Genomic DNA, 27,969 nt, shown 5'->3' with positions numbered 1-27,969 from the left:
CCCCCCCCCCCCCCAGAGTAGTACAGTGTCACTATGATGACAGGATGTAAAAAACAAAATAGTAAAAAAAGAAAAACTATTTTAAAAAGAAAGTAAAAAATTTAATAAATTATTTAAACATTTTCTACATACCTAGTTGGTATCTCTGACTGGGGTAATTTTTTGTACAAATGAGATAGGCCGTCAGTACATCAGGTCTGATCATTTTTCAAACATATATACCATAGTTTATAGACGCTATAATTTTCTTACAAACCAATTATTATACACTGGGATTTTACTTACCAAAGACAAGAGAATACGTATTAGCCTCAATTTATGAAGAAATTTGATTTTATTGAAAATCGTTTTATAATAGAAAGTAAAAAAATATATACAGGCATACCCCACTTTTAAGTACACAATGGGATTTGTTTACTAAAGCTGGAAAGTGCAAAATCAGGCTCACTTCTCTGCATAGAAACCAATCAGCTTCTAACCCCAGCTTGTTCAATTAAGCTTTGGTAGTAAAACCTGGAAGCTCATTGGTTTCTATGCAGAAGTGGGAGAAAAGGAGAGAAGGGAATTGGGACTTTGAATGAAGCAATTAAATAGTGGAGGTAAGTTACAATATAATGTATTTTATTTATAAATACTCTCAAAGCATTAAATCATAGTTCATATCATATATATATATATACACACATGTAGTGTGCACAAAAACTGAACATAGTAAACAAAATACACACATACAACACATGATCAGAGTAATAAATGTACAGATTGATACAAAAGGGCATGTATATGCCAATAGTACCATGCCCAATGCTGGTATGTACACCTACATGGTATATGTACATCTGTCAAAAAATATAAAAACATCATCAAGTCTAGTGGTAATGAATAAATATCAGTTCGTATGAGGTGTAACTGCAGCATCAAGTAAAGCTCAAAAAAATTTTTTTAGCCTACGGCACCTGGTATTCCCAGGCGGTCTCCCATCCAGGTACTAACCAGGCCCGACCCTGCTTAGCATCCAAGATCAGACGAGATCTAGCGCTTTCAGGGTGATGTGGCCGTAGGCGTACGCGTTTCATGGGTATTCCCAATCGTCAGGAGCAGATGCGGCGGACATTCCTATGGAATATATATAAAAAGGGATATAAAGAACTGAATTCTAAGTAAAAAATACTCAAAATAATTATACAAGTATAAATGGTTGACCAGCAACACTCACCAAACCTGTCCACAACCGCAGCTAGGAGTGGCCAGCCAAAGGTCAGGCGAGAATACAAACCCCACCACGGGAGCTGAGGCGGCATAGAAACAAGAATGCAGCATAGGATGGTATCAGGGCATAAGCAGTATGAATAGAATCTCCATGTGGCAAAGAATTGTGTCTATTGCGTGGAGCGAGGATATCTAAAAACAAAATGTTTAAGGGATATGTGTAATTGGAACAGTGACATGTTCTAAATAATAATTTTGTAAGAGTGAGAGTGTCAGATTATGAACGTGTAAGAATGTGAAAGGAAGCCACAAGGGGTGAGGACAATATAAGAGAAGTGCGAGAGAGATGTGAGAGTATCAGTGTAAAAAAGTAATAGACAAGTATGTGAATCAAACAAGCAAGAAAAAAACGAAAAATCTAAAAAATCCAAAACAAGTGGAAAGGTGATGGGGAATAAAACCTAAAAATAAATAAAAGAAAGGGGGAGGCAAGAAAAAGAGAGGATCTAGTCCAAAAGAAAAGCTGACCCTGATGCTGCATAGAAGCACCACCAGCAAACAACGTAGCCGGTGTGCAGTCCCCCAGCGGCAGACCAGTCAAATGAACAGCCTACTACACTGGGGGATATGAATATATGCCGCCAACGCCACATCAGTGGACCAATAGGGGAGAACCAACCGCACCTGAACCAAGTAACCACTCAGTAACAGGCGCGCAAGCTCCCCACATCGGAGCACATGATGTCAGAGGCAGGCGTCGGCGCAATGGCGCCAAAACTGACGTCATGCGCACGGTGCACCCGCCGTCATGCCCACAGCATGACAGACGTGGCGCCGATGCGCAGAAGGGCAAACGCCCGCCCCTCCCAAACGTAATACGTGTAAGGGGAGGAGAGGGAGGGTCCGTTGAGCGCATCGCAGCTCCCGCGGTGAGGAAGGACCATAGCCACACCCCCAAGCTAACCAATCCCCACATAGCGGATAGCTAACAAGGCCAAGGCAGTGTATTGGGCATCTGAATAGAGACGCTTCATGTGGGTACTTTGAACCAGCATAAGGAATGTTGCATGTAAAATAATACCATGTACAGTAATAACAATATAGATGGTCAATGAAAAATAATAGTAGTAATTTTAATACTTTTGATATGTAAGACCTTAACAGAAGGTACCCTATAAATGAGGGCAACCTCACACAGGGATGGCAGGGGAACACTGCCAATCCCAGATATTCAATTGCTTCCATCCCGGTATTTGAGTAAAATAGAAGAGGGTTGGGACTTTAAATGAAGCACCCTAAAGTGCCTCCATCCCGGTAATGGATAAAAGGAGAGAAGGGAATTGGGACTTTGAATGAAGCAATTAAATAGTGGAGGTAAGTTACAATATAATGTATTTTATTTATAAATACTCTCAAAGCATTAAATCATAGTTCATATCATATATATATATATACACACATGTAGTGTGCACAAAAACTGAACATAGTAAACAAAATACACACATACAACACATGATCAGAGTAATAAATGTACAGATTGATACAAAAGGGCATGTATATGCCAATAGTACCATGCCCAATGCTGGTATGTACACCTACATGGTATATGTACATCTGTCAAAAAATATAAAAACATCATCAAGTCTAGTGGTAATGAATAAATATCAGTTCGTATGAGGTGTAACTGCAGCATCAAGTAAAGCTCAAAAAATTTTTTTTTTTTTAGCTATCACATGATAACAGTGTAAGAGTGTAAGCAACCTGTTATGAATGGCTTTCCATTCATTAATAACTTGCTTACTGTAATTGGCCCAAAGCATTGACATGGTACCTGGCTACCTGCACCATATGATTAGCTTAGCCAGTCACAGATTACAACCAAAATCCTGCTGTTTGCAAATTGTTAACCCAGTGATCATCACTGTATAAGCAATAACAGTGTAAAAAAGAAAAATCCCTGATCACCCCCCCCCCCCCCCCCCCCCCAGAGTAGTACAGTGTCACTATGATGACAGGATGTAAAAAACAAAATAGTAAAAAAAGAAAAACTATTTTAAAAAGAAAGTAAAAAATTTAATAACAAATTATTTAAACATTTTCTACATACCTAGTTGGTATCTCTGACTGGGGTAATTTTTTGTACAAATGAGATAGGCCGTCAGTACATCAGGTCTGATCATTTTTCAAACATATATACCATAGTTTATAGACGCTATAATTTTCTTACAAACCAATTATTATACACTGGGATTTTACTTACCAAAGACAAGAGAATACGTATTAGCCTCAATTTATGAAGAAATTTGATTTTATTGAAAATCGTTTTATAATAGAAAGTAAAAAAATATATACAGGCATACCCCACTTTTAAGTACACAATGGGATTTGTTTACTAAAGCTGGAAAGTGCAAAATCAGGCTCACTTCTCTGCATAGAAACCAATCAGCTTCTAACCCCAGCTTGTTCAATTAAGCTTTGGTAGTAAAACCTGGAAGCTCATTGGTTTCTATGCAGAAGTGAGCCTGATTTTGCATGACTGTGCAAATGGCAGTTAAAGTAAAACAGGGCTGAATAGCAAAAATTGCTCTGATCATGAAGAGAGAAAAATCTTCCGGAGCTTAAGTGGTTAAATAAATGTAAGCTTTAATATCACGTTAATATTTTTAGTGGTCAATAAATCAGCTTGGTTAAATATCTATTTGAAATCTAAGAGATCTTACAGCAGCATTGAATAGCTAAGGGCTGCATCAGCTTGGGTTGTTACTTTTTAGTATGCATTTACATATACATTATTAAGGAGAGAGGGTAAGCCTTGACGTAGACAAAAGCCTAGTAATCCAGAAAAGTTTGTTTGTATACACTATCCGTCACATTCAGGACTTGCTGTGAGAAATGGGAATCTGCTTGTCTCTTATGTAAGTTAGTAATCAGATCTGGTATGCGGTTGGTTTCAGCCTGACACTGCTGCAGTGAATTTCATTCAGCAAGGCTGCTTCGCATAGCATATGACTGCAAATCTTCTCTTTCATACATTACAGTAGAGACCTTTGTGTGAGCAATCATTTAGCAGCTTAGGAGGCAACAGGGGGCCCAAAACCAAGACTTGTGTGCGAGTGCAAGAAAATAAGAATTTAGAGGTGGAAGAGAAACAGGACAGAAATAAACAAAATTAAAGAATGTGATTAACAATACTGTATGTTTGTTGTGTTTGTCCGTTTCAGCATAAGATTGTAAAGAGATAATTCTTCATAACCTCATTATTCTGCTATTGTTTACATTCAAAGAGCTGAACTTTGTAGCTGCCACATTAGACACACACAGACCATTTAAAGCTGAACTCCAGGCACAGAATCTTTCATTTTCATTTTTTTCATTTTAATATATTCCTCATTAGCTACAAAGGATATAAATCCAATTTTTTGTGTGCTAAATGCATTTGCAAACCCATAGTTAACCTTGTAAAAGGAGCAGTGACATCATAATGCTGCTGTACATAGCCAATTCAAAGAGCAGAGTTGTGGGAGGAGCCTGACAGGCTCCACCCACTACAGGCCACGTGCATAAAATTACAGGAGGGGTGGAGACAAGACCAGTCACCGTGCACAAGGAGAGAGAGACCAGCAGTGACCAGTCTTTATAACAGGAAGTTCCTGCACAGAGACAACGTTTCTCACTTGATTTCAGCACAGATCTGGAAAAATATACAAAGCACACTAAGATTCTATTTATAATTACACATGGCTCTTGTAGTTAGATGATATTTGTTTATCCTGGAGTTCAGCTTTAACGGTATTGCTCCTATTAAAAATGCTGGAAATCCCCCTTTGTTACTTAAAGGCAAACACCACCCTTGAAACTATATATTTTGTTGGAAGCATACACCCAAATGCCACCTTTTGGAACCTATATCTAGAGTTTAATAAGAAAAACAACTGTACTTTCCAACCCCCCACCCTTAAATCATCCTCTACCCCCACTAAATTGCAAGGAGCTTGTCCCTGGAGAATCTTGTTATTTGAATTTAGCTTCTCCCACACAGCCGCATCGTCTTTTCACAGATCTATTAACAGTGATGGAGAAGACTACATGTCCTACATGTCCCATTGCCACCATGGCAGAGGGACTCACAGGTTGTGTCGGCACAATTTTGGCGACATCACCGCACTTTAAGTCAATTGTTTCTTTCTAACACCATAACAGAAGGTCTGTACTTCTGTACATACCTGGGGCTGGTTCAGGAGCCTTAGCGTTACACCCGTCAAGCAATGTAATGCTCTGCAGGCTCCAGTGCAAAATTGTTAAAGTTGCTCATTTTTGATTTAATTATTATTGGTGTATTTATTTAATTTCCCTAAAAGGTGGACTGTGCCTTTAAGACAAAAGGGTGTAGATTTTGTAAGCACTGACAGCTTTCCATCTCTCTAGAATGCTGGAAATCCCCGTTAATTATTAGGAGTGAAGGTTGTGTAAGCACTAACAATTACACAGTGCATGCACACTAAGACACTGACCTTACTGCAATTTGAGTTAAATGAGAACTCCACCCCAAATGTTTAAGGCAGTGTTGTGTGCAGACTGAGGCGGACACCTGTTGTGTAAAATATTTAGGAAGGCAGCATGCTGGGAACATCTAGAGAAGTGCATCTGTCAGTCCACTGCCTTCATTGATCCTGCTGATGTGCCTGTTCTGATTCTTCTGTCAGAAGATTTCTCCTCAAAGTCAGTGGAGATGACTCATTAGCCTTAACAAGCTTAGGCAGAGCAAGCAGTAAAGAAAACAGATCAGTGTGGGAGCTTAACAGAGGGGCTCTTCAGGAAATCAAATTCACACATCTTTATCCAAAATTGGAAGGGATAGTGACATTAAACTCTGGTCTAAACTTTGGTCTGAGAAAAAAAAGAGATTCTATTCAAGTATGTAGCCCTAACAAGTCCTTTCTTTTGCCCTTAGCCTGCTGCAAATCTCTAAATTCCCTCTTTTTTTTTTTTGCTGCTGTGATCTGACTTTGACTTAAGGGGGGCTATGTTCATTCTTTGTATGTAATTACATAGCCACCCTCTCTTGCTTCCTCCCGAAATCAACCAAAGACTATGGAATATGGGATTTGTTGCGTGTGTAGCGTAGTGCACGTGACGTGACTACAACTAACGTGCACTGCTCATTCCAAACAAATAAAGTGTGGGGGAAAAGAAGAGGCAAACCGTAACTAAAGGCATTTTTTTGTTGTTTTGGATATCATGGAGAAGGATTAGAACATGTGTCAGGCTTTTATTGCTGTTTGTTCCTCCATTAGGGAGACTCCCCCCTCTCTATTTGTCATGCTTACTGTTATCGCTGAGAGTGAAAATAAAATAAAATCCCACATTTTGGATTGCCCCTAGAACAGTAAAAGAGGGCAAATCTTTCAATGGGAACACTATTTCTGGTGACAACCAGAGATGTCTCTATTTGGGGAGATTTCTTCTTACCTCCCATTTTCACTGTGGGACAGAAAGTGAAGGGAAATCACCTCAATAGGACACTTATAGAAAAAAAAAGACTGGCAGTGATTATAACCCTCTCTTACTCTATCCAAAATGAAAAAAAAAAAGCTTGGCCTTTGATTCTACTTCAAGGAAGACATTACAAAATACAGTAAAAAAAAAAAACGATTTCATGCAAAATAGATGGCAGGGCCATTAAGTAGTGAATGTGTATGAACTATTCTTGGAGTACGGATATTGTTTAATGCAACATATGCAGGGTGGATAAAAATCAATGATTTAAAAAAAAAAAAAAAAAAAAACTGTTTTTTAAAGATAGTTTTCTATTCAAAATACATTAATAATTTAGTTTATTCAGCATTAAATGGAGCTTAGTTATGTAGCTTGAGGCTGTATATTCTCCAATATTTACATTTGCAAGCTGAGCTAACATGCACTGCATTGATGTATTCACATAGTAACCATGAGCTCAAACAAAGTTCAGGAATAATCCTTTATCTCATTATTTTGCAAATCTATGTACACTACAAACTGTATGATTGAATTGGTTCTAATATCACTGTTTTACTAACCTGACAGCTTATTATTCTAAATAGGAAACCTTCATTTTGTTTGCAAATATAAAAGATTCTAACTACCAGCAATAATAAGTCCTGACATTTAAAGAGCACCTGTCACTTCAGATCCATCGCCTGTTAGCGGGCATCTACTCACCCGCTGCCGCCACATCCCTCACCTTGTTGTGTCACTGCCGCATCATCAGCCATTCCATTAACCACTTCAGCCCCGGAAGATTTGGCTGCTCAATGACCATGCCATCTTTTGCGATACGGCACTGCGTTGTTTTAACTGACAGTTGCGCAGTCGTGCGATGCTGTACCCAAACAAAATGTAAATTTTTTCTCACAAATAGAGCTTTCTTTGGTGGTATTTGATCACCTCTGCGTTTTTTTTTTTTGCTATAAACAAAAGAGAGACAATTTTGAAAAAACATAACATCTTTTACTTTTTGCTATAATAAATAACACACATTTTTTTATCAAAATTTTTTTTTTCCCTCAGTTTAGGCTGATATGCATTCTTCTACATATTTTTGGTAAAAAAAAAAAAAATGCAATAAGCGTGATTAGTTTGTGCAAAATGTATAGCCTCTACAAAATAGGGGATAGATTTATGGCATTTTTATTATTTTTATTTTTTTACTAGTAATGGCGACGATCTGAGATTTTTATTGGGACTGTGATATTGAGGCGGACATATTGGACACTTTTTACACATTTTTGGGACCATTGACAATTATACAGCGATCAGTGCTATAAAAAGGCACTAATACTACTGTATAAATGTCGCTGGCAGGGAAGGAGTTAACACTAGGGGGCGATCAAGGGGTTAAATGGGTTACCTAGGTGTGTTGTAACTGTAGGGGGGATGGGACTGACTAGGAGGAGGTGAGAGAGATCAGTGTTCATAATTAGTATGAACACATGATCTGACTCTACTCCCCTGAAAGAACCTGGATCTGTGTGTTTACACACACAGATCCCGGTTCTCGCTCTGCCCGCCGGGCACTCGCAGCGGGTCTGGGCGCACGTGCCCCTAGTGGTCAAAAAGGCAAAGCGACGGAAGGTAATGTCGTTTTGCTTAGTTGTGCCAGTCTGCTGCAGTAAAAGTGCGCCGGCTGGTCGGCAAGTAGTTAAAGTGAATGGGACTTCGGTGAGTCAATAGTGGGTCAGAGGAGAAGGAGCTGCTGCAGGACTGAGATTAAAGTTTCTCTTTAAAAATTATGATTTAAATCGAGTTGATTTAAATAAAGCCTTTTTACTAGTGATTTAAATCATGATTTAAATCAACTTGATTTAAATCAAATCCACCCTGAACATATGTGTGCAAAAGGCACACGATCAAGCTTTTTTAGATGTTCAATGCACATGGCACACAAGATCAGTTAGGGGGTCACATTTGCTGGGCTCAGGAAGGTCTAAGGATGTATAATAACACTCAGCAGAAGTGCTCAAATTATCTTTATAGTACTTTCTCCCACTTCTATTCATTTCCATTTGATAAATCACAAAGACCCTGGCATTCATAAGGAGTGGCACAGAAATTCAAAATGTATAGTGGGTTTAAATCTAGGCCATATATTTTAAAATAAAACACTAATCTAGTGAGTGAAGGCCAGCATTAAGTGCTCAGATTTTTTTGTTTGCTTTGCAACACTTTATTATTATTATTATTATACAGGATTTATATAGCGCCAGCAGTTTGCACAGTGCTTTACAACATGAGGACAGACAGTACACTTACAATACAAATCAATACAGGAGGGATCAGAGGGCCCTGCTCGTTAGAGCTTACAATCCAGAAGGGAGGGTCAAGTGGAAACAAAAGGTAATAACTGTGGGGGATAAGCTGATGGACAAAATGAAAATACAGTTGTTAGGTGTGGGTAGAGTAGGCTTCTCTGAAGAAAATAGTTTTCAGGGATCGTCTAAAAGCTAATAAAGTAGGAGATAAGCGTACAGATTGGGAGAGGGCATTCCATAGGATTGGAGAGGCTTTGGAAAAGTCCTGGTGGTGAGCATGCGAGGAGGTGACGAGGGAGCTAGAGAGCAGGAGGTCTTGGGAGGAATGAAGAGAACGAGTAGGTTGTTGTTTAGAGACTTGGCTAGTGATGTAGCTGGGGGCGAAATTGTGGCTGGCTTTGTACGTAGTTGTTCGTATTTTGAATTTAATTCTTGGCCACGCGGAAGCCAGTGGAGGGATTTACAGAGAGGGGTAGCAGACACAGAGCAATTGGTAAGGTGGATGAGTCTGGCAGCAGCATTCATGATGGACTGAAGAGGTGATAGACTATGTAGAGGTAAGCCAATGAGAAGGGAGTTATAGTAGTCGAGGTGAGAGATGACCAGCGAGTGAATTAAGAGCTTTTTTGTGTAATTGGTTAGAAAGTGGCGTATTTTGGAGATGTTGCAGAGGTTGAGGCAGCAGGATATGGACAGTGATTAGACGTGTTGCTTGAAGGAGAGTTATTTTTATTCTGACTAGACCTGTCAAAACACACAACAAAATGCATATGAAACCAGAGCTTCATTTTAATCCATTTGTGGTAGGCTGGTTCGGAAGTGTACAGAAAATATACCATTACCTTGTGAATAATCATTGGACCAACAGAAGGAGGTGTGACCCTGGCCTATACTGTTCAAACTGGTGTGATTTCCTGCATGTTAGGGCTCATTCAAACGGGTGGCCAGGACAGAAGTAAAAGAAGGTGGTTGAGCTACAGTTTTATTCCTTCCCTCCCCAACTGCCCACCTAAACAAAGAAATGCAGCAGCTTGATGTTGTACACAAACTGCAGCTACAATGCTTTGCTTTGAAGCTGCAGCAAAATGAAACAGCATGTCACATTTGATGGGTGAATGGGGCCATCCCACAATTGCTTGCAATATGCAAGGTAGTGGCATAATCAGTCAACCTTTTGAGTGTTAAATTTGGGGGAAAGGAGTCAACATATCACCACTTCAAGACCTGTCAGACTTCTTCTAAAAGCGACCCGCTGCAGATGCCTTTAAGAGGGGGCAATTATAATAGCCGCATGTGTGAATGACTTGTCTATGCGATCTGATATGCACTGATAATGCTTATTTTTACATTACTAGTCTAGTTGATATCAACGCTGTGCTGTATCAGAATTTATTAAGAAGAATCCTGTGTGCACAATATCCTCTCCTGTCTTGTGAATGTTCAGTTCTAGCCATTTGAATTGTCAGAAATAGAGATGCGCCCATGGATCTTTCATATCTGTAGTGTGAAGTATCTCTTTTCTGTCACATGAATGTGGTGGTGTAACAAACATATTAGCAAAACACAAATCTCAGTGTAAATTTGTAGCAGTTTTATGCTGTTTATTATACTGTTTCTAAATCCTCTCATGTATCTTCATAGTGAAGACAGCTGAAGGTTTGATAGATAACTCTATATGCATCAATATTTAGCTTTGCTAATAAGTATTATAAGTCCAGAGGTCTCTGGCTGCCAAGTCACAGGAGAAAATGCTTTATAGACTGAACATAATGAACACACACTGCTTTTCCTCATCTTCATTAACGCTTTAACTGTTAAATCCATAACATTAATGAATGCTTTTCCTTTGGATACAATAATGGTGATGTGTTTTTTATTAGGTAGATTTTCCCTGGTTTCACAGCTGGGCTACTTTCATAAACAGTCCCCTTCAGTATGAAATAATAAGCTGGCAACAGCATTGCCTACTTCTTGTAGCAATGAAAGAAAGGAGCAGACATATGACATGTCTGATCACTTCAATCCCTACTCATAGGATCTTAGCCCACCATTCACACATGAGTGATTTATTACGAGATTGTTGAAGTGGACAAATCTCAAGATGAGGAATTCCATTGTGCTCAGTGTGCCCGTTCACACCTGAGCACTGCATCATTGGTTGCTTCTAATGTAAAAGTTCCAAAAATGCATGAGCTTCTTTGGGCAGAATCACAAATTTTCGGCCCCATAAACTTTAAGGAGAGCACCTGAAAAACGTATGTTTATGCATTCTTAGGCCACTGCCTTTTAACCACATAACGACCGGTGCAAACCGATGTACGTCGGCAGAATGGCACAGACAGGTAAGTGGGCGTAATATATACTTGGGGATTGTGCCTCCTGCTGATATTCCCCCCAAGCTCTAGAAATACTTTAAATATGTGCCAAAACTCACTTGTAATCACTCTATTATCTTAATACATTGTGAACCCCCAAAATAGCCCCCAAATGTACAAAAAAACACTGTTTATAACAGAAAACATAAATGCAAATGTATGTCTCATTAAATCATAGTCCTTAATAAGCAATGGTTGTTTCAATCATCTCCAACTGTGTCATCTCAATCCCCGTTCATCTTCTGATGAATATTCCACATGTGTCACCAAAGGAAAACCAGAATCGTGCCACCACCACCTTATAGAATGGCCACTCACCAGACTTCACCATACAGTAAGCCTTCGGTTCATTCAACGGATAACCAATCCTCAATTTACTTCTCCCGTTAGCAATTTCTCAATAACCATATGTTCATACAAAGATAAATAGAACCAACATAGTGTAAAACCGTTTCACCTTTAATTAGGGAATTCTTTTAAAACATATTGCACGCACATTTCAGTGTGTCTATTAGCTGACACCAAGTTTATCCAGCCATAAGAAAACAGCATGGGATCGGGCAAGCTAATGGTGTTCCGCAGGTGGTACTCTCTTCCCTCCACTCAGCCGACCCGTTCCTGGCTATTCCTTAAAGAAAGTATGTCTCCCACAGCTTCTACGCGTTTCGCAGTTAAACGTTGTCAGGAAGCTGTGGGAACCCCTACCAACCCCTCCTTTTATATTAGCCTCAATTACCTGTCTGAGTGTCACCGGAAGTGGCTTAGCCGCCATCTTAATTCTGGAAGTGTATATTTAACCTTTGTGTTTTTTTTTGTATATTTGGGTGCTATTTTGGGGGTTCACAATGTATTAAGATATAGAGTGATTACAAGTGAGTTTTGGCACATATTTAGTTAAAGTATTTCTAGAGCTTAGGGGGAATATCAGCAGGAGGTGCAATCCCCAAGTATATATTGTGCACTTATCTTTAACCCACAAGGTGGGGGAGTCAGATTGGGATTGCAGCGCACCTAAAAAAAGAAGGGGTAGGTCTGAGCGCACGGTACATTTTTTTTTTAGGTAAGTGGGCGTACCTGTACTTCCCTTTGAATTTGCCACCGTGCCATTGCGTGTGTGCCACCGTGCGGAGCTCTGTGAGTCAGACCGCAGGTCCCACAGCCTTGATGTCCGCGGTCACACCCACGATCGTCTCACGGAGAGGCCTAGTGACACTGTCGCACTGATCATAGCTCCCTGTGATCGGGAGCTATGATCAGTGATGTGTCACACACAGCCCCTCTCCCCCACAGTTAGAATCACTCCCCAGGACACACTTAACCCTTCCCTAGCCCCCTAGTAGTTAACCCCTTCACTGCCAGTGTAATTTTTACAGTACAATTTAATCGCACTGATCGCTGTAAAAATGACAGTGGTCGCAAAAATGGGTCAAAATTGTCCGATATGTCCGCCATAATGGCGCAGTCACGATAAAAATTGCAGATCGCTGTCATTACTAGTAAAAAAAAGAAAATATTAATAAAAATGCCATAAAACTAACCCCTATTTTGTAGATGCTATAACTTTTGCACAAACCAATCAATAAACGCTTATTGCAGTTTTTTTTTACCAAAAATATGTAGAAGAATACATATCGGCCTAAACTGAGGAAAAAAATTGTTTTTTTATATATTTTTTGGGGATATTTATTATAGCAAAAAGTTAAAAATAATGCGTTTTTTTCAAAATGGTCGCTCTATTTTTGTTTATAGCGCAAAAAAAATAAAAGCCACAGAGGTGATCAAATACCACCAAGAGAAAGCTCTATTTGTGGGAAAAAAGGATGTCAATTTTGTTTGGGAGCCAAATCGCACGACCGCGCAATTGTCAGTTAAAGCGACGCAGTGCCGTATCGCAAAAAGTGCTCTGGTCATTTGCCAGCCAAATGCTTAAGTGATTAAAATATGGGGCTTAAAGAGCACCATGCCTCATATATATTTGTTTCATAGTAATTGCATACATGCTAAGTAAGGTGCAAGCTCTTCAAGATATTCATTACCCCTCATAGGGATCACAATACTGTACCAGTGTCTTGTGTACCTGACAAAGCCTTCATCATCTTTTTTCATTATCAGGATGTTGCTATCTTGGTTCAGGCACTCCAAAGTCAGTAATCACTATTAAGACAGAAATCCTGCTGTCATGCATTTTGTGAAAGGTCAAGCATGGGAGCAGAGACATAATACCAGCATCTTTTAGTCTGTAAATTTGTGAACTATTGGCGTACTTGTTAGTTTCTTCAGAAAGCACACTGGAACTTCCAGCTCCTATTCCAGATCCATCTCCTATTCTCCATAAAACCTGTCCTCTGAAGCTGCTTCTCTTTGGTGTTTCGTCCATTGGTCACACTGACCTCATCACATACAATGCAATACCAGCACTCCTGCACTGTAAGGGGGGACGTTGAGGAAACACCCACCCACCGGAACATCAGAGGGAAGAGAAAATTGCTGCCTGTTCTATGATTGCCACAGATTCCTAACTGCCTAAAGGCAGCTTTAAAATCTGTACTGATGTATAAAAGAGAGAGCGGGTGTTAAAAGTGTGGAGGGGGGTCTGGAATGATGGAGGTCTTCAGGAAATAACCCACCTTCTTCCTATGCATGGATCACAAGCCACTTACATTTTGTGCATTTCATAAACCTGCAAGTTAATTAGCATCTCTGCTGTCCAAGCTCTCCCCCCACCAAACATGGCCACCGCAAGATTTATAGGCTAGAACAGCCTTTTTCTACCAATGTGTACTCTGGGCTCTTCGGGGGGGCCTTGGCAAAATGCCTTAAAATTGCCACAAATTACCCCAAAATTGGAAAAAAGACAGTGGATTAATCCTTCCTTTTTGATACACAAAGCCACAGGTTTTTATTGTGAAGTGTTACAACTTTTGGCACCATGGGCCATCCACTGGATCCTGACAGCTAATTATGTCATTGGATGATAAGGAGGATGTCAGGTGCCCACATCCTTGTTTGTCCTTCCTCTGCCCCCTCCGGCAGTACTGGGGTCACATTAGCAGAAAAAGGGAGTAAAACTGGGGGAGAAGAGAAATGCTAGAATATGGTCAGTACCAGTTTTCAATGGTGGAGGAATAAATCACCTCTAACGTTGGGTGGCCCACGTTTATGAATGTTGCTGCGATATGTAAAACTGTTCATTTGGTGTTGTGGTGGAGAGATAACTAAGTAAACCACAGGGGCATTTAAGTCACAAACACTGAGCCCTTCAGGTTATAATTAACCCCTGAAAACGTATGTTCATAGAAAAGGTAATAAATAAGGAAGTAATTGTTTTGCTGGGAGTACCCTAAGTGATGAATGGGAGCTTGTGTGTATAGTGAGGTTTAGCAGGCAATTCAATGCACAAATCCTCAAAATCATTTTGCTGGCCCTTGAATGTACAGTGACATCACCTGCAAAAAAATGCCCAAAAAAACCCTGCTCCTGCCCATTGAAATCACTGGGCAGCGTGGCTATACCGCCGGAAAAGCGCTTTGCAAATGGTTTTAACCCTTTCGTGGCTGGTTTTAACCCTATCTCGGCCACTAGCGGGGGTTAAATTGACAGAAAAGCGCCATTAAAAATAGCAGCGCTTTAATGCCAACTCACCCACCGCAACCACCGCCCCAGTGTGAAAGGGGCCTTATGGACCGAAATATACAGTCGTTTTTTTTATTTCTACAAAGCTTTAAAGTGCTAAAGTGCTTATTAGCTTTCCCTGTGGATTCCTACGTTGATTACCTCACAGAAAAGTGTACAATAGCAGTCAAATGCTTAGAGATAAAAAATATGATACCCTCTCAGTTGTTGTTGCGTTATGATTTTTAATCCTGAGCAGGGCTGGGCATTATTTTCACAACTTTTAGCAACATGAGCAAAACGAATTTGTTTCAAATTTTATGCAACTTAATATAATGTGCTCTAGAATCATATTCACATGCTATGTTTAGTGATGTCTCCTTAGATACCATTCTTTTTTGTGTTTTTATGACTAGTCATGTCTATATTATGTTTTGCTTCCAGTTAAATTAGTATATTGTTTCTTGTTATCAAGGTGTTTTTTATTTTTTATCTCAAGTATTGGAAGAATAACTGGACATTTAAGGAAGTTAAATATTATAATGTATTCTTGGATATAAAAAAACTGCAACACTGCACTTATCCCTAAAGTTTTCAAAGTCACTATATCGTAAATCCTCTTACATAACAAGTAGTATTAAAGTGGTTGTAAACCCTTACAAACCACTTTGACCTACAGGTAAGCCTAGATTAAGGCTTACCTGTAGGTCCAAGCAATATCTCCTAAACCTATATGGTTTAGGAGATATTTGCCCGAAAACGGGCACCGCTGTCTACGGCGCATGCGCCGTAGACAGCGGCGCGCAGGCGCACTGAGCGCGGCAGTTCCAAGAATGGAGCTGCCACATTTGTCGACTCCCGTGCACATGCGCGGGAGTGACGTCATCGCGGCTTCGCCGAATGACAGCGGTGGAGCTGCGAGACACCACCAGCAAGATGGATGCGGCGGACTACAGGGGACAGCGGCGACTTCGCTGGCTCCTGTGTCAGGTAAGTGACACATAATGGGCTACTATGCGATGCATAGTGGTCCATTATGCTTTACCTTTGCAGGGAAAAAAAAAGGAAGTAAACTCATCAGGGTTTACTTCCTCTTTAATGTGATTACAGGTACATAGCTTTCTCAGCCTTTTTAGGGCCATACCATATACAGTAATAGCAAACTTTGTTATGCCTTGTGTGTGTAAATGAAATAATGATTATCTACAGTATTGATTCTTCAATATAAGGCTGTGATAGCAAGTGAAAGAGACCATAAGCTGACTGAATAGAAGTACTGTTTATCTACTAGTCTTCCTTTTATACCAATTGTATAATCACATATTATTTTGAGCAGTTTACCTCTGAAGTTTAATCTGCTGATAGTTTGTTTTTCCTGGTTCCTCTGTTTCTTTCTTATCAACCTGCTTAATGAAATTTCCTAGATAAAACATTTCTAATTTCAGTAACTACCTTGTTTTAGACCCACTGACTTCATCAATGGGCTTCTGTGCTTCTCTGTGCAATGCCAGAAAATCATGGCTGGTGGGAGCCATCTCAGCACCCTTCCCCAGTACTCCTCTCAAGCCTTGATGAAAATTGTGTAAATATTAAAATGCCTTAAAAAGTGAATATAAGTCTGAAGGAGTGAGCTTTCCAAGACAGACTGTATTTACATGCAGACCACCCTAGGTAATACCCATATGCGATACTGGGCCTCACTGTTTTAAGTAACTGAAATCTAATAAATAAAGGGGGAGGGCCAGGAACAGTAAGACTGGGAAGGAAAAGGCTAAATGATTTTGGATGTCCTCCAGCCAGGAAAGGAGGCAGTCTCTATATGACTTGCTGAAGATTCAAATGCACTCTGTAAGCGTACTACAGTGTGCAGGGAAATCAGTGTAAGCAAATTCATTGCAGCAGAGGAGACAGTACAACTGCACAAGACTTAAAGTAAGCCTGGAGTGTAGCCTTCAAGTGCACTTGTGTCCAGAATATGCACAGCATGCACAGTAGGAACCCGGATGTGAAGCTGCAAGACTTCACTTCCTGTTTCCCTTACTTCAGATGCTGGCACCTTCTCCCAGGGCCGATTGAAGAATTGGCTCAGGTGAGGACATCACTGGATCCAGGGGCAGGTAAGTGTACTTATACTGAAGGTCAGAAGCTACAATATTTGTCGCTGCTGATTTTACATTTTGTGGGGGGAGCCTGGAGCTCTGCTTTAAAATGTGGGATTTTTTTTCACTTTCACTATTGATCATAACAGTAAACAGGACAAATAGGAGATGGAGTCGCTGGCGACAGACATGGCCAGCTAAAACTCCACATCTCTCTGGACTCCTCGGCTGATAAAGACACCCCGTGGGGCATGGTAAACTGAACATAATCTTACCATAAGCCTCCTCAGTGATCCTGGGATAAATAAAATGGTCTTTGGTGCCGTCCGAGGTAAAAATAAGCAAACGAGTATCAAGGATACACGGTTAAAAGGCCCCTGTAAAATGGCACAGCCTCCTTCCTTACACACAGGCACATCTCTTGCTGCTAAGCAACTGCAGTTACCTCAGGATGCCTATAATGACTCTGACTGTGAATACAGCGTCGCCTCACAAGAAAAACAGATTCCTGAAATCCAAAAATTTTGGGACAAATAGACCTCAGACTATATAACTGAAAGTCTCACAAAAGAAATCCGTGAATTAGGCCAGCCCACTTCTGACCTAGAAATCAGAGTGGATGACATGGAAGCGAATGTACTGTCCCATGATAATGAATTAGATGCTCTTCATGAAGAAAACCTTATTCTGCAAACACACTGAGAGGACTTTGAAAATAGAGCACGTCGATCAAATCTTCGCATACGATGAATACCTGAGACTATTGTTGACCTTTATTCTACTATGACCACACTTTTCCAAGAACTACTAGATGTATAGGATTCACAGAGCTTTAACACCACGCAAACCAGAAGCCCCCCCTCGTGATATTATTCCACTTCTATCTCACCAAAGAACAACTCATGGCTGCAGCTAGAGGAAAAGATTCCCTCATCTTTCAGGATCATCCTTGTCAGCTTTTTTCTGACCTTTCTCCAATTACCGTGGCTAAGCGACATGCAATGAAATGCTTACTTCATAATCTTCAGCAACGCCAGATCCCTTATCAATGGGCATTCCCATTTTCTATTCGCACACTTAGGCTGTTATCAGCAATTTTGGGCAGTGGCGTTTTTGAGCAGTAAAAAAACCCCAAGACTAGTGGGTTCTGAGAGACGTTTTTCAGCTGTAAAAATGCTCTAATGCTGATAAACTCTCTAAAACATCACTCACCAGCGTTTTTTAATGTTTTTGATCCATTGAAAAAAATATAACCGCTAAAATGCTAACGCTGAAAAACGCTATAAACGCTAATAAATGCTATAAAAAGGTAATGCAAAAACATTGAAAAAGGCCATAATGATCCTGTTTATCACTATCACTATTTTCCTTCTTCATTACTGACAATCCAATGATAAGTAATATTGCTATGCAAACTATACAGTTTCTTATTTGAATGTAATTTTTTCCCTAGGGTTACTGTAGGTATATATACTCACCTTACAGTATAGTTGTTAATAGCTAATTAACCTTTTATTTTGTTTTACCCTTGCTCTTTTTTTTTTCTCAACGGCCGAACTTGGGTGTCCAAGTTGCTCTTTTTCTGTATATAGATCTTGGGCGTTGGGGGTCTTGAGAGATTGTCACTGCTCCCCCTATCTTTCTGTTCTAGGATAAACCTCCATCCTGACCTATTATTGGAGTACCTCCTTGGATAGTTACTAGGCCTCTGAGTTAGGGTTTTTTTTACCCACTCAGTACGCCGCCTTTTTACTTTTCTTATTCGCACAATTTACTTACTATTATTTGACTATATGAATCTTACTCTCTTTTTCTTCCTCTTTATTCTGTCTCTACTCCCCTTTTGGTTCTCCCCCCCCCCCCCCCCCGGGTAATTGTAGACTCACAATCTATGAATGCAGAATACTACAATATTTCCTTTAAGATTTACCGATGACCCCCTTAAATGTCCTTATGTTAAACGTACAAGGTCTAAATATCCCACAAAAGCGTACTAACGTTTTTTGCTCCTCAACTTCCTCAAAAGCACATGTATGCCTCCAAGAAACCCCTAAATATTTTGGTTCAGCTTATAGCTTATCCCCAAGTTTTTACAGCCTCTGCGAAAACAAAACAATGAGGGGTACTAATAGCGTTTCATCGTACTATACCCTTTTCCCTTCTGACAGAGATCAAAGACCCAGAAGGTCACTATCTTATACTCACGGGATATCTATTCGATTTTCTAATCACAGTGGTATCCTACTATGCTCCTAACAAAACTCCATCCTCATCCCTCTCCCATTTATTACAGCTAATTGATACTCATAAAACAAGCACATTTTTAATCGGTGTCAAGTCCTTTATCCTTTTTTAGATAAATCCCCAACTCCTATTGCATCTAGTTCTCAATTTCGTAAGTTCCAATAACTTCTTCAACAACACTCTCTATTAGATTCTTGGTGAAATCAATCCTGCTAGGCGCCAATTTACTTTTTATTCTCATCCCCATAAATCATTTTCCCATATTGATCACATTGTGATCTCAATAGGCATGCCTGAACTCCTTTCTTCATCTATTATCCCTGTTACATGGACTGACCACTGTGCTGTACGTTAAACTTTCACTTCTCTAATACCAAAAACACAAGATTTTACATGGCATATTAATGACTCAATCCTATTTCATCCATCACGCTCATCTGATCTAGAAAGCCATAAAACATTACCTGGCCAATAATGAGACCCCTGATAAATCCCCATTGACCCTATGGGAAGCTCATAAACCTGTTCTCCATGGGGTTTGTATACGCCAAGCCTCATTTCTTAAAAGAGAAAAATGCCAACTAAAACAAAAATTAGAAGCAGAATTTAATACATGCCACACAATCTTTAAATCCAATCCTACCCCTGTAACTAAATTACAGCTTGATAAATCACTGATTTATCAGAAACTGTAGATAAAATGTTATGTAAGTCTAAACATAAATTTTATCTTAACGCGAATAAACCAGACACTCTTTTAGCCCAAGCACTTGAAAGAAACAAAATCACCCCTTTAAACCGATTCAACTGAAATTATCTCATGATACATTTACTAATAATACAGTAAAGATCCTCCACACCTTTCAAAAACATCTTACCTCTTTATATAAAAAGGAAGGATCTTTCGATCAAACTCAGTCAGATGATACATCTTGTTCTAACTATAAACCCATATCATTACTCAACCTTGAAATTAAGTTACTAGCGAAAGTCTTAGAGACCCACTTAAATAGTGTAATAGGTTCTTTAATAAATAAAGACCAGGTCAGCTTTATCCCACACCGCCAAGTGGTAGATAATGTACGCAGGACTACTTTACTAATTCAAGCAGCTAAAGCACTGGGGATTTGGTCCTCATTTTCTTAGCTGGGTCTCCTCATTATACAAAAATCTCAAAGCTTATGTTAAATATGCTGGATATAAATCAAACATATTTGACGTCTGTATGAGTACACGTCAGAGATGTCCACTTTCCCCACTCTTATTTGCCCTACTTATTGAACCCCATGCTCAATTAATCCATACTGACCTCTATAATAATAGCTGGTCACCAACATAAACTTTACCTATTTGCTGATGACATCTTAATCTTTATGTCATCCCCTCATATTTCTGCTCCTAATCTTATAAGTAAACTTTGCCCACGTATTTGGTCTAATTATTAACTCTCAAAAATCTATAGCCTTAAATATATCTTTACCTCCTCATATTTTACAACAAGCGTAAACATCCCTCCCTTTCTCATGGTCCACTTCATGCCTTCTTTACCTAGGGATAATGCTCACACCCAATCTTTCTGACATTTTTCACTGCCAATTATCCTCCAATTTTGTATCAAATATCTAATCTTCTGACACATTGTGCTCTCTACCATTATCTTGGATAGGTAAAATTAACGTAATAAATATGGCTATACTGCCCAAAATTCTTGATCTTTTTTGAGTTTTAACCATCCCTGTTTCAGCATACTGTCTCAGAATACTACAACGTAAGGCATTAACTTTCATTTGCGGCGCCTTGAAACCCCATCTGTGCAAACACACTCTTTACCATCCAAAGCCCAAAGGGGGACTAGGGTTTCCTAATTTTACCACCTATAACCATGCAGCTCAATTAGCTCATACCCCTTAATATCACGCAAAATGTGAAATTCCACTTTGGGTTGCGCTGAAATCAATAGATTGCGACACACTTTCAATAACCAACCTATTATGGTCTAATTCCCCTGACCGTAAAAAACTCAATAATCCTATAACTAAACATACACTAGCCATTTGGGATAAATTTAAATTAGGAAATGGACTACAATCTGCCCATATACCTTGTTTATAATTTCTTAAAAATCCACTTATCTTGGTCTTCCCCTAAAACTTTTAAAGCATGGACCTCCACTAATTTAACTCAACACTGTGAACTAGCATCCTCTACTTCATTTAAAACTTTCCCTGACTTTTGTGAAAGTCACAAACTTCCTAATTCAGAGCTCTTTTCGATATCTTTAGATTAAAACATGTTATGCCCTATATACAAGGAAGAATTAATTCAGATAAATTAACGTGTTTTGAAAATATATGTAAACATGACCTACACATTAAGGGACTTTTTTCAACTTTTTGCACTCATCTTATTACTAAACACAACTCAGACCCACCATCATATGTGGCTAAGTGGGAGATGGATCTTGGGTTATCGCTGGAAGCAGCCAATTGGGATAAGATTTGGATCTAAGTCATCCTCACAAAACATATCTGCCTTAGAGACAAATTACAAAGTACTCACACGGTGGTATTTGGTCCCTGTCGGAATTGCGAAATATGCTCCAAATTATTCCCCATCTTGTTTTCGTGGCTGTGGTGATCTTGGATCACATCTTCATACTTGGTGGGATTGGGTAGCAACAAAAATTCTGGAAAGATGTATTTCTTATGATTTCAACACTGTTTGAAATTCCTATCAATCCTGAGCCTACAATAGCACTTTTAAACTTAAAATCGGGCACTCTCTCCTACCGCCATTCAAACTCCTATTACAGATCACTACAGCCGCAAAACAAACAATTGGCAAAGCTTGGAAATCCCCATCCTTAATAATTGCTGAAACTAAAAATAGAATCAATCAAGCAAAGAGCCATGCCAAAACAGAGGCCATAACTCAAGATAAAATATCCAACTTTGACAATATATGGAATCCCTGGGTGACTCACTTTTTGCCTTCCGATTTTGATGCTTCCCTACTAAGACTTGGTAATATGGATTTATACTCATTCTCTGCATTCATGGTATGCGTTTATTACCATGTACTACCCTGGGGACCCCTACTACCTCTCATTTCTTTCTTCCCTATCTATTTTTTCTCCTATCTAAGACTACTTTTTCTTTTATCTTCTTTCTCTCTTCTACTTTTTCCCCTATTCTCTCTCTCCTCTTTCAATTTACACTTTATATAGTTCTGGTAGCAGAACTTTTATTTCTTTGGTTATCTTTATACCAATTGTACATAGTTCCAATATGTAGTATAAGATTTTATATTCTATAAAATTTTTTTTTTTTTTTTTAAACTATACTCTTGATAATAATCAAGAGCCTTTTTTTTATCTGAGGTAATCTTTTATTAACCTGGTGTAAGTTCGTTTTTTCCTCCCTTATACAATGTATGACGCAATCTTTTGAGTAGTTAGATCCATGCTAAAATTGTTTATGTTGGAACTACAATTTAGTATTATTACCATATATGTGATCTTTTCTTTTGCTGCAACCATATGTACTTATGTATACTAACTGTTAAAATCCAATAAACAAATTTAACAAAAAAACAGGACAAAAGGGGGGGGGGGGGGGGGTTCACAGGCTTCATTAATAAACTGGTAGGTGTTCTAATCCCACATTTTCAAAAACTATCAGCGTGGAGTAACATAAGAAAAACATATCAATAAAACTGGTCCAACGACTATCAACCCATGAACCTTCTCAATTGTAAACACAGACTTTTGTGGTGTATTAATAGCCACACCTGGAACATAAATTGTTGATTTGAAAAAAATACTGTATTAATTAATTTTATCACTATACAAAACTTCAGTAATTTAATAATAGTATTTTCATACTCGGTCCAATAATTTAGTAATTTTTTTACAAATTTGATATGATGTTACTAATATTTCTTTCGTTCCACAGGTAGCTGTTCTGTCAGGTTTTCCCCACATTTAATTAGCATCTTCTTGTAGCCTTCCCAAGATAGAGATAGATTATCATTTAAACAATGTGAATGACTGCAACATGACATAATATTCCCTACAGCTACATCAGAATGAAGCAGTTTATTATCATTCTCTAATTCATTTCACTTGAATTCAAGTCTGTGGAACACAGGGCAGTGACATTCACGTAGTGTGCTGTAGTAGCATCTTATGTTCCCAGTTATCTCAACAGTGTCCTAATGTAAAGATGCGTGAGTCTTTTGGTAGAGATTTTGCTATTACATGGTCTTGTGCTTTGATTACCACGGGAAGCTTTATGTTGTGAGCTTACTATTCTTCTGTGTACTGATTTCAAATTATAATTTTTGGTTAGCGTCAGTGTAGACAAGTCTATAGCTTTTGTGGATGCATGTCCAAAGTAATTTTTTTTATCCCTATTTACTGTATTCATTTTACAGTCTACTACAGTTTTAAAATGGTATTTTATGATTTAGTTCTAAAGTAAAAGTGAAAAGGTTATGAAAATAATATATTACTAGATAATAACCTTAACATACAAACAGTTCTGTTTTAGCTTTCAGATGCTTTTATGTTTATGGAAAGTAGATGGTGGCAGCCAGCTCAGACTTTTTTTATCACTAGGGAAAGAATGGAGGCATCCAGGATGATTCTGGTGAGTTCTTAGGCCTATCTAGACATTTAATCCCTTGGAAATGTTTATGATTAAGGCCTACCTGCGGCTCAAGTACAGCCCTACAAGCATTCATAGAACATTAAAATAAATACCTCTGTGGCCTCCAACATACAGTACATCAGCACTTGCATTACTAGACAGGTCATCTACATCATACAGTATGCCTACCTTATATTGGTCATGACATTTGGCACAGACCTTAACTTTGTGAAGTAACATTTACGAATACAAGCTCTAATTTTAACTCTCCCACTGTTTGCCAAGCCACACAAAAATCTGTTGTAGCGAGTAAACAAGAAAGCACTATTTTTAGAACCATTAATACAAGAAAAGCCAAGCTGGAAACTCATCCATCATAGGATATTACTGAAGAACTCAAGGTAAAATCTCATTAATGGAAATATACATAAAAACTGACTATTTAATCAATAAAAAAAATATGTAAATATTATTGGGGGGCAGCAATTTTAAATGATAACTTAACTATCATGAAATTAGCCTTACATTTACTCTCTTCAGAACTACCCCAAAGTCTTTCCAATCAATGCTCCTGCAAAGATTTCTGTCAGATCCTGTAGTTTTTTTGTGCATATGAATAAAAATCATATTCCTGCTTATGGAGAGCCTATTTTGTGACGTCATCACGCATGCCTCTATCCCGTAGGTGTCACCATTATACATGCCTGTAATATGTTATGTTTGTAAGTATCGTACCATATAAATAAATTAAGTTGTGGTAGATATTGGACCATAGTTTTTTTATATTTTCACTGGCACTTTCCTGTGAGCTCTAAATCTGCTAAGAGTTGAATCTCATTGCTATCTATACAGGATTGATTTGATGCAGGTGATCAGTGGAGAACCATGCTATGGTAGCCTCTGTGGAAGTGTGCCTTCTGATAAGCAGCTTTTTATGATGGTAGTGGTCCCTCACTTGGAGGTATGATTTTGATATTATAGCATCAGTGGAATGAAAGGGGAAGGATTTTTTTTTCCTTTGCATCATGTATGGATAGCATGCTTGTTTGCACTATTTCTGAAATTTATGAGATCTGGACTTAATGGACTTTATGAATGAATGCACTATAGCAGTTTGGTGAAAGTTTTTTTATTTTATTGGCATATGAGATGTTTACCATTGTATGAGTTTGGTACTATGAATTAATGTGCACGTTAGCATTTTAACACTGTATATTAGGTGGGGACATGTTAATTAATACATTGATGATATTATGGTATCTTGAGGTACGTATATATTAGTATATTGGTTCAGCACTGTATGTTAATATATTTTAAAGGGACAGCGCACCATTTTTTGTTTTTTTACTGTCTGCTTATTTTGCTCTTGGATATAATGGGAGCAGAAGTCTTGATCTGTATTTAACACCAAGAGCAGTTTTTTTCTGGGTTTAGGCCATCTAGCATGGTGGTGGACCAGATTCGTAGCTGTTTTGAAAGGCAAAGCTCCAGCATTTTTTTACACGTTGGCTACTTGCACATTATACCTGCAGCAGTTTTATTATTTGTATTTGAAGGCACTCTTTAAGGCACTTTAAATGTTTAAATTAAGTTAATTTATTTATAATGTTTAACTGAAACATGCATTGATCATCTAATTTATTTAAATAAGTTACATTTCCTTTTTAAAATACTCTAAAACCCCCGGTCATTCACGAAATGCTAATCAAATTGCATCAAAAAGCTGTACACTAAAACATCTTTAAAGAGTTGTACCAAGTGATCTGAGAAATGGGTGTATTTTTTTCAAACTACATAACTATGATTTATATGCAGTGTGACATGTGTCTTGGTCAGACATGTTTTCTGCACTTTGAAGTGTACTTGATTATGCCAAATTTCTGAGGGGCAAACCACCTTCATTTGCATGTGTTATGAATAATATTAATTAGTATTTATATGTGTTTACTCCTATATGTACCAACTGCACTATTACTACTAAACATTGAAAAAAGTGTTGTAATACTTAGTCCACTCCGACTAGAGCAAGGTTAAAAGAGGAATACATGACTAAAATCAATAACTGGAAATAAATCATTTAAAGTCAAAATTACCAAGAAATTATATTTTCACAGTGTATCAACTTGCAGAAAAACTTCAACAACCCATAAAATATCATTGATGAAATCACCCAGTCACTTCTTTAGGAAAATCCATCCTGTTGCTCTTTGGAATAGAAGAATCTCCCTGGCGTGTGGCAAGTAACATCTTCACTGACTTCATCAGGGCCAGCTTTACTTGCATTTCTGTGTGTGTCAGATATTCTATCCCTCTCTTTGGGTAATGTGGTTCCACCTGCTGACTGTAACGTCACTACAGGACATGCTGGACAATGGAAGAAACCACAGCAGCGGCACCCAGAACGGATGAAATCATTCAACGTCTAATTGCTGCCCTCCCGAGAGGTAAGCACTCGGCTTTTTCCACTACGGGGAGCAACCGATTGCATTTTCTAAGAGAAGTTACAGGGTTGCTTTAGACTTCAATACGCTGCATAAAATTGTTTTATGGGACCACAGCTTATCCAACAATAAACTGAAATTTTGAAATGCTATCAAATTATTGCACATGAAAACCCAACCGCTCTATCTTTCCAATAGAAATGATTAAAACAAATATTGAGGGTGAGGTCACGCTCATGAAAATTTTGCATCCACTTAAGGTAACCATTGCATATGAAAATTATCATCATGTTCTAGATGGTATTAACCAGATTTGTAGCAAAATTAGTTAACATTGCAAACATTTGCTGATTCAAACGAATATTACTTCACTATGGACTGATTTTACCTTGGATTTAGTAAAAGCATCTTCCATATCACTAATAACAGTAAAGCCGACCATAGACGGTTCAAATTTCGGCTGGTTCAGCAGGAATTAGCCGAGATTTGAACAATGTATGGGCAGGCTGAATGTGCCCAAGTCAATCGATCAACTTGGGTACAAACAGCCTGCCTGGTTTTACATGTGATCTGTTATAGCCGTTAGTAATAATCCCCCAGCGGGAACGGTTTCCGCCCCCCCCCCCCCCCCGGAAGAACACAATGGCTCCACTGATTGTGTTGATTGGAGAATCAAGCTATTTTCTTTCACAGGTTGCAGGAAAGAAAATTGTTCCATCTGCGGCTTGCTTAAGATGCCCATAGACAATAGAGGGCAATTAGACAAGTATTAATGGTTGAGCTACCCTCAGGCACTGGTTTCAGCAGAGGAAATGCACATTCCAACACCTCCCTGCACTGGAATATTATAGGAAAACAGTAGAGAGTAGAAAAGATGTCATAACCTGTCCAATGTTTGCTTTCTCCAACACCTCCCTGCACTGGAACATTACAGGAAAACAATAGAAAGTAACCAAGATTGTATAACCTTACAATTTTTGTTCTCTCCATAGGTGATGGTTCATGGTCAATACAGGTGTCTCATAGACATATGACTGACATGAAACAGTCAAACACAAAGCCATATGTAGAATTGTATGTTAGAGAAACTTTTTTCTGAACTAAGGCATAGGCTGAATAATAAATGTTACACCAATATGCTATGGTCTTGTAAAACTAGTTATGTAATATACTGACTCTCCTGCAGTGTTTTGATGACACACACTACTTCCTCTTGTAAAATTTGATCAAATTAAAATAAAAGGTTAGTTAGACAAGCTTGAGGTTAAAGTATTTCAATTTTGATGGAGCCTCTGTGGCTTTTACTAGATGATTAGAGCCAGTCTTTTATTAGCAATGTAACCTATCTGAGAATTTGTTGTAGGCCACAGAGGTCTTCTAAGGAGCTGGAAGATCTATGTGATCATTTCCTTTTGCTTAATAAAGGGAATAATCTATTTACATTTTAAAATAAAAAGTTGCCTGAGCCCAGAGAGAAAATGTTATGGGTTCAAGTGAGCAGCAGCAGGAGGGACTTTTCCCTCTTGTTAGTTATAATAGTAGGCCATGTATGG

The 27,969-nt window shown here is 38.7% G+C and overlaps 1 protein-coding gene and 1 non-coding gene across 2 annotated transcripts in view; one reads left to right on the top strand and one right to left on the bottom strand.

Annotated features, from left to right (window-relative positions):
* Window positions 1-27,969, top strand: part of RORB (RAR related orphan receptor B) — a 335,735-nt gene that overhangs the window by 128,601 nt on the left and 179,165 nt on the right. The gene's annotated exons all lie outside the window — the stretch shown is intronic.
* LOC143977013 (5S ribosomal RNA) lies at window positions 945-1,063 on the bottom strand. The gene has a single exon (XR_013273300.1). It is a non-coding gene; the product is annotated as a 5S ribosomal RNA (ribosomal RNA).

Source organism: Lithobates pipiens, unplaced genomic scaffold (assembly GCF_037356315.1).
Source record: "Lithobates pipiens isolate NorthernLeopardFrog02 unplaced genomic scaffold, aLitPip1_a1.2 Scaffold_13, whole genome shotgun sequence".
NCBI lineage: Eukaryota > Metazoa > Chordata > Amphibia > Anura > Ranidae > Lithobates > Lithobates pipiens.
Note: the sequence above shows the minus strand (reverse complement) of the source record. Positions and strands in the feature narration are given on the sequence as shown.